This window comes from Microtus ochrogaster, chromosome 8, assembly GCF_000317375.1.
Source record: "Microtus ochrogaster isolate Prairie Vole_2 chromosome 8, MicOch1.0, whole genome shotgun sequence".
Classification (NCBI taxonomy): Eukaryota; Metazoa; Chordata; class Mammalia; order Rodentia; family Cricetidae; genus Microtus; species Microtus ochrogaster.
The window spans coordinates 84231209-84237208 of NC_022015.1; the positions used below are offsets into that span (position 1 = coordinate 84231209).

Genomic DNA, 6000 nt, shown 5'->3' on the forward strand with positions numbered 1-6000 from the left:
AAGGTGTTACTCAGTTATAAATTTCCTAAGTGGGAGTGCTGATGTGTTTTGAAGGGATAAGTAACAAAATTTGTTTTAATATTCAGAGAGCTCCAGTAGCTGCATTTTATGTTTGTGAAGGAGAGTGTAATTATCTCTGATTAATGCCAATATCAATAAAAATGAAACACTATTGTGTTTAATGTTTTATCTGACAGGTATAATCTAGATTTATGTAATTTCAGTTAAGATATTTGGTTATTTCACTTAAAACTTAAGAACCACAGTGCTTTTTATGTAAACCATAATGATGGTTGATTTTTCTTTCAGAAACAGCATCTCTGGGAAATCAACACTGAGGAGGAAGAAACAAAAGCTAGACTTGAGAAAGAATGTCTTCAGTTTTGTTTACTGGAAGTGTTTCTTCCTCTTTTTCTTTAGTGACCTTTGCTCTCTCCACCTCTACCTGCTTAAATTTTGTTCTTTTGGGTTGGTGCCCCCCTCTAAAGTTCTTTCCACAAAATACATGAATCTTACACGGGAGATTCATATAATAGCCAGGCATGATGGTGCATACCTGTAATCCCAGCCATGAGGGCAGTGAGGCAAGAAGACCTTAAGTTCAAGACCAGCATGGAGCCCAGTTTGATGCTTTCTCAAGCTGAAGACTAGCAATGAGACACGTCTACTGGGTCCATGTGTTCTCTCCACTGAGTGTGATGTGCACACAGGCACTGGAGCCTCGCGTGTATTAGGAATGAGACACGTCTACCGGGTCCATGTGTTCTCTCCACTGGGTGTGATGTGCACACAGGCACTGGAGCCTCGGTGTATGAGGCCAGCACTGTACCTGTGAGCTACCCTCCCAGCTACAGCATCTCTTGCTATGAAAGTGTTGAAGAAAATCAGTCAGCTGTAGCACTGGCGGGGTCTAGTTGATGGGTGGGCCTCGGCCCTGTCTGCCCATCCAGACGTCCACTGTGAGACCTCTGTCACCTCTGCCTCTTTCCCTAATAAATGCTGTTTTGTTCCTGCTTCTGAGTTGTGTGCTCCATTCTGTGGCGTGTTCCATTGGACCATGGAGTGTGGCCAAGAGCGCCAGCCCCTGCTCTAGGAGGAGACTTGCTGCTCCCCTCCACATGCCCGTCTGGGGGTTCTGGCTAGTTTGTAGCCATTTGGACTTCTGCTCCAGAAATAATTTACTATTTTTTTTTTCCTGAGACACAAATTCAGTTTTCAATTTCAATTTAAAGACTGAGAGCATGGCCAGGCTTTGGTGGCACAAGCAGGAGTTCAAGGCCAGCCTGGTCAACAAAGGAAGTTACAGGACAGCTACGGCTACATAGAGAAACCGTGTCTTCAAAAACAAAGAACTCTTGAGACCTTTGCACTGAACAGTAGCAAATGGGTACATTTAGAAGGGTAGGTTTGTAGTGGCCCAAACCACAGCCGTTCAAACAGGTGTGGCCAATCACATCAGCTGAAGGAGTCTGGTAAGAGGAAATGGCAGTTTTTTCAGTGGCCTACAGCCGAATATCAGTGGCTTTTCAATTTGCTTTCTCTTGTTTTCTACTTTTTAGTTTTTCCAACGAGCACACTGTAATTTTGATGTATGAAAATGAGAGAGTGTGCTTAGAGTTCCTGCCAGAAGGAATTAAATACCAGGCACCTAAGTTAAGAGTGCTGGACAGTCTGGTAACACTCAACTGCAATAACAGGTTGGCAAAAGGCAGAAGCCACGACAAATAGAACCAAAGCCAAACCCATAGGGTAGCCAGCGCGCTCTGTGAGCAGCGGCCCATTCGGAAATGTTCACAGTGCTGCGGTCGCAAGTTGCCCATAGGGCTAGGGGCGAGGCGGGTCGCGGTTACACCTCTTGCCCCGGATCCGCAGGGGTTGCTCTGGAGCAGCCAGCCCCACCTCAGCAGGGAGAAACCAACAGGTGTCCCACGTGGCTTCGAGTCGCTGCGCCCCCTGGCCGGAGCCAAGCCTGCGCCGCCGCCGGCAGAGCAGCTGTGCGCTCCACGGGTGGGAGCCCCACGCCTCCGAACGGGCGGGGCGGGGCGGGGTGGATGGGTGCACCCCTGCGAGCCAGCCGAGCCCCAGCCCTGCGCCTGCCGCCGCCTGCCGCTCCTACCTGCTGCGCGGAGCCCAGCGCAACCGGCTTTGTTCGCTTTGTCTGCCGAGAAGGTCACCATCCCGGGAGCGCGCCCTCCCCCCTCGCCGCACCAGGTAAGGGGTGCTGGCTTGGGGGCTGTGGGTGGAAAAACCGGAGCTGCCTAGCGCCGTCGCGGGTGCTCTTTCTCTGGCTGCCGTGGAGTGGGCTGTAGTTTTGAATAAAAACTCGGGGAACGTGTGTCCCACTCCCCATTATACACAGGTGCTACATTTCCTCGCGGTTTTCTAAACCAGGCAGCCTCGTTCTCCCAAAGAAGCCGCTCCCCTGAGAGCTAAGGAAGGTCAAAGGTTATGCTTTTCGCAGAATGAGGGAGACTTGTCCACCTTCCAGTGCCCGGCATCAAACATCACCTGGCTCAGCTCTGTCTTCTGCCCTTTTCCAGTCTGCCCTGGACCAGGCCCTTGGTGGCCTACTGAGACAAAGTGGGAGGGTTTCAGCACATTGAAAACCTGCGATTTAAAAATCCAGATGGAAGAAAAGGGACGATGGCACCTCACTCCTTTTGCTTATAGCACTGCCTACTTCTGCCTAAACTTGCGGGGGACTTTGTACTAAGGAGAGTGAATAATTATAAGTGGTATGATTTCTTGCTATAAGCTCCCTTGATTAAATAAATCTGAGACCGCTCTGTATGCTTATAGATTCTGTCCTAAAACCTCAAGGTCTGTTTTGCTCAGAAATGTCCTTATTGAGAAAAAAACAAGAATAGGACAGCTCAAAGGGGGGTCAGAATGGTACCTCTGCAGTTGGGCGGTCCCACTCTACCATCTTGTCCCTTGTCACACAACTCCCCAGGCCCTGATCTTTGTAGACATCAGCTCAAATCTGCCTTCTGGGGATGTAGAATTCCTCAGACTTAACTCTCAGACACCCCCAAGGGACACGGACGGATTCCTCCCTCATCCCTCTGTGCCCGAAAATCGGTCAAGGAAGTATTTCTCATCAATCTGGTTTGGGTCTCCCAGCCAGGCTGAAAGTCAAACCACTCCTTCCTGCCCTGCCTCCAGTAGGCTGTCGACCAAGCCAACCAGAGGTCTGCGTTTCTATGGTTGAATGGATGGAAAAGCTCAAAGGCTAGTTTCACAGTTTATAAGCTCACAGCAAGACTGCACAGAGGCAGAAATACTTTGCATATACTTCCTGTCCCAGCCACCAGCCACCAGCTTGCCCTGCTACCATCTCCACCACAGTGGGAGCTCCCAAATGCCCTAGCTCAGGACCTCACTTGCTGTGGCCCATTCTATATATTTGGACAAATGTTTTCTATGGCCCTAAAACCCCTCCCTCGTGGCAATGATTGATCTTTCTAGCGTCATGGTTTATCCTTTCTCAGATGTCACATGGTTGAATCATATGGTAAACAGCCTTTCGGGTGGGCTGCTTCTGTCACTAATACACACTGAAATTTCCACCCCTGGCTTTTTAAGGAACTTCATGAGAAGGCCATTGTTAGTGGGCAGTGGTGACCCTGGGGTCGGGCGCTTGGTTAAAAAAAAATGTCTTTGTTGATCATACCCTTATTGTGTGTGTCCCCTACAGTTACAAAGCATTTTCATTGTCTAACGCCTGAAAGTCCTGGGCACAGGGCAAATACTTAATAATTTCCTTTGAACAAATGGCATTCCCTATTGCGAGGGACAACATCATGAACTGCTCAGAACAGTGGGCTACAAACTTGTGCAGTAGATTCCACGGTAAATTAAAAAAAAAAAAAAACCCTCTAATCAGGAAGTGCTGTATGAACTTTTCCTGGGGAGAGATGAACAAAAGCCAGCTCATCCCAGATAGTGAAATGGTAACACACCCAAGTCTGATTTCCCCCAAACTCCAACTTGGCAGACCAGTGAGTTTATCAGACTTGCTTACAGAATGAAGTCTTGCCCCAGCAGCTTCCCTGTGTGGAGAGTCACCCTTCAGCAAACTTTCACACTGTTGCACCCCCGCTGACCACACACAGCTGGAACGGGATTACCTACAGCCCTCAGGGAGAGCCCAGGTGAAGGTGTCATCACCCCGCCCGGGACCCTCCTGTAATGAGCACCAACAGGCTCCATCTTGAGGACGTGTTGTAGGAAGTCACAGCTCCTCTGATGAAGAAATGTGTGAACGTCTTCTACAACAAGACTGTGATAGAACTGCCAATCAAAAGCGTTTTTCCCCAGTATTGTGTAATCTGCACAAGGCCAGGCTTTTTGCCGTCTGGGCCCCTGGTGCCCTATTCCCTAGAACAGCTGAGTTCAGCATGTCTGCCTTTTGCTGTTTGGGTACCCGAGACCCTGCTCCTAGAACAACTGGATACATTTGAAGTTCTGTCTCAGTTTGCCCTTTCATCTTCTGTTCTGCCTGGAAGCAGCCTTTCCACCTCCAATGGTGCATCCCCCAACTAAGTCACAGTTGCCACCGCCAGACCGTTCTTCGCTGTTCTTCTGGGTTAGTAATTGCTGCTCCTTAGCAGGGCTCCTCTGATCTGTAATTAGGAAGGGTAGCCTTCGCCCAAGGGGGCCTTTGAACTGGGGTCCTGTGGCATCCTGCCAACCTTCCCAAAGGAGTGGATAGTATCACCTCCTTTGTAGAGAGAAGAAAGCTGAGAAGCTGAAGTGAAAGAATTTACCAGACGGTTCATGCTCAGGTCTCTCTTGTTGGCTTACTAAGGATCCTTCTGCCCCACCTAGATATTTCACCTGTAATGACATGGCCCCGAGGACCCGGGGGACTGAACTCTAGGTGTGCAGTTTGCTAGCTCTCTGACCGTAGGGCCTACCTTCTCTGTGAAAATGGATGTGCTCACATGAACCCTACAGGGCTGAATGTTGTTGAATGAAATTGGTGAGTTGCGTGTCAGGGTCTCAATGCTGTCAGGTAGTTCATTTTCTAACGAACTTCCTCTTAAAAAGTTTTTCTCATGTTGTCTCACTGTTACAAGAGCAAGGTCCTATCCATGCCACAGAGGAAAGCCTGAGACAGAGCTGGTGCTTTCTGAGCCCCACCAGCAGGAAGCAGAGCTGGGCAGGAACCCAGTCTCAGGACTGTGCGTTATCCCCTCCTCCACGGTCCCCTGGGTTTACACCTCTCCAGAACATGAGTCCTGACCGATGAAGAGCAGTCTCAGGCTGTTTTACCTACAGATGTCTTAGCTGATGTGGAAGGAATGGGAGCCTCTGCAGTATGGCCTGTCTTTCAGTGACGTCACAGCGACACACCTGTTGTTCATGCCATCATGCCAGTTTCTGCCTGTGAGACTCCTCGTTGTATGACGTTCTATTCTTTTGGCTTTTTAGACTCTTTTGAGGGGCCCTTCACCCAGCTCCCAAATCACACACAGAGGTTTGTTCTTAGTTATGAATGCCCAGCCTTAACTTGTCTTGTTTCTGCCAGCTTTTCTTACATTATCTCCTTCCTTTTCCCTCTTAACTTTCTTCTGTATATTTTTCTTTACCTCTTTCTCCGTGACTCGGTGACTGGCCCCTGATGTCCTCCTCCTTTCTCCTCCCTGAGTTCTCCTGTTTATCCTCTCTCTGTCTGCCAGCCCCACCTGTCCTTGCTCCTGCCTCGCTCTTGGCCGTTTACCTCTTTATTAGACCATCAGGTGTTTCAGGCACAGTAACACAGCTTCATGGAGTCAAAGAAATACAGTGTAAACAAAAGTCACACACCTGAGAATAATCCTCCAACAACTCCTGGCTTCTGATGGTCTGCCGGCTCTCTTTAAGGAGGGCACGACCTCTCGTAGGAGCCTTGGAATGGTTTCCTTAGCCGGGCATGGCGATGCATGGCTGAGGTCCCTTAGCCGGGCATGGCGATGCATGGCTGAGGTCCCTTAGCCGGGCATGGCGATGCATGGC

General features: G+C 49.5%; 2 protein-coding genes across 2 annotated transcripts in view; both read left to right on the plus strand.

Moving 5' to 3' along the window:
• Tdrd1 (tudor domain containing 1) overlaps positions 1–992 on the plus strand; it is a 39795-nt gene extending 38803 nt beyond the window's left edge. The window contains exon 25 of the mRNA XM_005352526.3: positions 310–992. The gene's annotated coding sequence lies outside the window, so the exon portion shown is untranslated. The remainder of the gene's footprint in view (positions 1–309) is intronic.
• A 1148-nt stretch (positions 993–2140) lies between these two features.
• Positions 2141–6000, plus strand: part of Vwa2 (von Willebrand factor A domain containing 2) — a 36580-nt gene continuing 32720 nt past the window's right edge. Inside the window, exon 1 of the mRNA XM_026781501.1 lies at positions 2141–2211. The gene's annotated coding sequence lies outside the window, so the exon portion shown is untranslated. The remainder of the gene's footprint in view (positions 2212–6000) is intronic.